This window comes from Palaemon carinicauda, chromosome 10, assembly GCF_036898095.1.
Source record: "Palaemon carinicauda isolate YSFRI2023 chromosome 10, ASM3689809v2, whole genome shotgun sequence".
NCBI lineage: Eukaryota > Metazoa > Arthropoda > Malacostraca > Decapoda > Palaemonidae > Palaemon > Palaemon carinicauda.
In genome coordinates, this window is record NC_090734.1 from 49750887 (window position 1) to 49755886 (window position 5000).

Consider the following 5000-nt stretch of genomic DNA (forward strand, 5'->3'; position numbering starts at 1 on the left):
ACCCAAAATTATATTAGACATGCTGTTGGAGGGTCAAAAGGAATTTACGCCAGGTGAGACCTGTATTAACTTTGTAGATTCCAGTTGTTTAAGAAATTCCCTTCGTGCCGAATGTGAACTGAAACTGTGTATGGCTCCCTGAGATGTAGTCGTAAAAAAGCCAAGTCCAGTTCAAATGTTCAAATTACTTAGAACTTGACAATACAAGTTTGGATGCAGTGACAACTTCCCATAATGCTGTAATAATGAACATTTTAAGCCTGTAAATGACATATTAGTAATCAAAGAAGTATTAAACTTGAATTGGATAGGCTGATAATGCGTTGAAGAAGCCAAAACGTATCCAAAAATTACGGAGCTTAATGCATATGCAGCAAATTCCACCCATACCACTGACCTCACTGACAAGGTTGATAATCTATCAATGGATATTGAATCAATTGAGGAAATACTTCGACGATATGGGACCAAAACCAGAGAAAATAAGATACGCCGACAAAGTAAAGGAAAAGAATCGATTGGTATTAGAATCAACAAATAAAACAACTTAGATTACTGTCAGAAAAAAAGGAGGTCGAACATTCTGTAAATTCATTCCAATACTTAATACGAGGTCAACCTCAAATGGAAATTTTGGTGTAAACTTTGCAAATGAGTGGATCAGAAAGGAAACCTCAAACACAATTCAGACAATGGTTGTCGAAACCGAGACCAGAAAAAAACGAGAATTAAAACCAAAAATAATGATATGCAATGTTTACAATGATGATGATGAAGTAGCAAATGCTTCGATTCTAAGAAATCGTTACCTGGACCAAAATGTAGAAGAGAAAATAAGTGTAGTAATATAGAAAACTGCCGCAGGTGGGATTCTCCAATCTGTGCTGAAATGTGATCCTGAAGTTCGGTGGCATATTAATGTTAATGTGGACAAAGTTATGTTAATATGGGGTACTTATAACATACGTAATAGGTACCACGTGATCATCTGCTACCACTGTCCGAGGTTATGACATATTGAAAAAGATTGTAAGTTTAAGATGGATGATTAAGCCTGCGGGAAATGTTCAGGAAAACATTCCCCCAGGGAGTGTAATTTTCAAATGTCAAAGTGGATTTACTGCACAACGTTAAACAAACCAAAAAACCACATAGTAAGTTCAAGAAATTGCTAAGCTTACGAATTTGGATTGAATAGACTACCAGAAAATACTGATCATGGATACCAAGGACGTCATAAACTCTGGCTATGTAGATATACAATCTCTGGGAGATAAAAATATTAAAATTCAAGAATAGATAAACGGGAAATATTTGGACATACTAGCATTATCTGGAGCATGGTTAAATAACTTTGACAAGGCTAAGATCGCTGCACTGACACCCCCCCGCATGTACTTTCTTTCACATTCCGAGAGAGGGTAGGTTTGGTGTGAATGTAGGACTCTTCATTCATAAAAGTTACTCAAATATCAAAATGTTACAAGGGACTAGTGTAACAAGCTTTGAATATACAAAAGTAAACTTTACGCAGAATAACTGTAAAAAAAGGTCCATTATAAAAGTTTACGAACCTCCGAGAAAAGGAGACAGTATCTTCTTTAATAAATACAGTGAACTCGTTGATATAATTATATGGAGAAAAAATAATTGGTTATTTATGGAGACTTCAATCTTTGACGCATAAAATCCTAATGCTTTAGAATTAAGTGAACTATCGGAATCATATCAATTGGTGAATAATGTAGTCTGTGCAACTATTTGAACTAAACGAACAAGATAAAATGACAGTGGAGTTTCTGTTGGGAGTAAGGTTCCCCTGGTGTATAGGACCGGAAAACAGCCGTCAAAGTAAGTAATGATGGAACCTTCATTAAGTAATGATGAATTTTCACTTTGCATAGAAGCAAGGCAATTAACCGTTTATTAGATCGAATCACTATACGATACCTGTACATATCTTGCTCTTATGGTCATTGGAAGATAAGGCCTTCAGCTATTTAAGAGCAACACTAGTTACCAAGTTACTTTTGGGAAATCCTTGGATTGATCAGCCGATTTTTTTTTTTCGATGGAGAAGGAGACATCATTTCCAAATAGCTTATGCAAACCAAGAATTAAAGGTTTTTAAGTTTTTAGCCACAAAAATTGAGGAAAAAGAAGAGAGGTGTTTCGTCGAAGGGATTTAACTAGCAATCAAGTGGAATAAATTGAGTGATTATTGAAGCTTAGTGCTATTTTAAATTCTCACATTGCAGGTAAAGTTAATAAAGTAGTTAGCACAGTCTTCAGGGGTAGCAATGTTTGGAGCTATATAGCAAGTTAACATAAATAAAGATTAAAAAAATAAACGTGAAAGCTCTCTGGCTTTTGAAAAGAATACTGGAGTTTTAATTTCTAGAGAGAGAGAGAGAGAGAGAGAGAGAGAGAGAGAGAGAGAGAGAGAGGGGGGGGGGGGCGTATATGGACAGGAAGGTCCAGAATAAATACTTTGAAGATGCAGGTCTGATTGATTTTTGTGAATACGATGCGAGTAAAGTGAGGTCTAGACAAGAGAACAAGGAATGGAACAAAAGCAAAAGCGGTGGTGAGAGATGAGCCTTGAAAACTTCCATTTCTTCCTGACTATGCCTCGAGGAAAATACTTATTTGTGGAAGATGTTTTATATTGTTTCAATGCATTCATATTTTCTATAATAGCTCACGTTCTGGTCACTTGACGATAGATAACGTTACAGATGGCGCGTGAGTCTTTATTTTTGGTTATACAAGAAAAAAATATTGTTCACTATATTAAGCACTGTCAAGTACATAAAAGTCACAAAGGCCACCTACCCATTGTAATGGAAGCCAGACGTTCTTTTCGTTATGAATGTTCTTCCTAGTTCTCCAATCCCACAACATAAACACGTTTATCTTTTTTTTTTTTTTTACTTTAATTTACTTTAATACCAGGTATACATATAATCATGTCAAGTTTGACAGTTTGTAAGGAATTCATTTTCATTTCATTTTGCCCATTAATAACTAGATTTGGTTCCCTGAGTGTTAATCAGTTACAATTGATAGAGTTTTTTTAATGTATTAGTAATGAACGGGATGAAAGGGAAATATTTTAATGTATCTGCATAATGGACTCGTTGAATCTTAAAAGCGGAGCTGTGGACAATTTTATGACATTTAGTGACATAAAATACCAATCATGGGATATCACTTCTTACAATTACTGAGGGAGCCTTGAATATCCCATATAGTAATTTGATGAGGTATATAAATTTTTTATCAATAAATTAATAAAATCCTATATTGTTGTATACAGATAATTTGGATTTACAAAAGATACTATGTTATGTTAATAACATATATACATACATATATATATATGTATATATATATATATATATATGTGTGTGTGTGTGTGTGTATATATATAAAAATATATGTGTGTATATATATATATATATATATATATGTATATATATGTATATATATAAAGATAAATATGAATATATATAAATATATATATATATATATACATATATATATATATATATATATATATTTATATATATATATATATATATATATACATATATATATATACTGTATATATATATATATATATATACTGTATATATATATATATATATACATACATATATATTTATATATATATATATATATATATGTATATATACATATATATACAATATATATATATATATATATATATATATATATATCCCTCATACTGGAATCGACAACTAGTCTCTTTTAATGAAAATATAGGCCTCTACCTACTAAGTCACCAGCAGCCCTAAAATAATTCGGAATCTTAGTCCTAAATCCATCTCAGGAAGTACCTGGTGCCCTTCACTCTCATACCGGAGTTTTCCCCATTTTTTTTTTCGACTCAAGAAGTGACAAAATTCATAGATACTCTTTCGGAATACCACTAACGAGTCAGTATGGTAAAAATCAACACAATATCGTGCTGAAATAAAAATACATTCCTACCCTATACTTGGATCGAAAGTGTTATCAAATGGCAGGCGAGGTCATTACCAACCATATCACCAGCGACTCTAAAAGAAGTAGGAACTGAACTGCTTCCCGTATTTCAGGATCTATCTGGTGAGACATATATCTCTCTTTGAGCACGATATGGTGTTAAAGAGGCCTCTCTTAACACGAACGGGATTTCCAGTGCGGCCTGGTGTAAGATAGGTTTTTAAAGATAGTGAACGGAGAATATAAAACGAAATAGATGCCATTGCCTGGTGCTCCATCATCTTGCCCATATGTTCCGCCCACTGTAATCCACAGCTATCCCAGGAAGATCCCATAGCATCAACAACAAAGATTCCAGGATCACCCAGAAAGAAGCGTGGTGTTTTGATGACAAAATGCGGGCGAGATTGTTTGCCTACAGTGTCCCAGGCAGGAGAGCTTTGAAGGTAAAGACTAGCCTGAGTGACCTCTGCCTCAGAAGAGCCTGAACATCGATAAGAACACATACTACAGTAGCAAATGACACGAAACAGATACTCCTACACCTCCATCTAAGAGCCATTTGGAACCCCAAGCAGAACCTGCAACTCGCTAATCGCCATAAACAAGGAAAAGTGTGGACAGTGGTTAACAAAACATGAAGTTAAGTACATGTGGGGATAGCAAGGTTTCCGAAATGCAAGGGAGGAAAGCCGTCAGTTATTAGGCCTGGTAAGAAGAAAATGGTGGTGCCAGGTCAATTCTTATTAAATGAAATCAGTGGGCCCATAGTAGGCTGGTGACAAGTTGATAACTAATCCAAGAACGCACGCCACGTTGGAATCAACTGGAAGTGAATTTTTTTTTTCATTTTTTTTTTATTATTATTAATCCTGTTTACGGTTACGGATAAAGCAAGGTAAGTTTTTTTCAACAATAAACACTCCACTCTCTAGGAAACATAAAACTCAAGAAGGCAACTGTATATCATATTTCGTAACATAATCTGG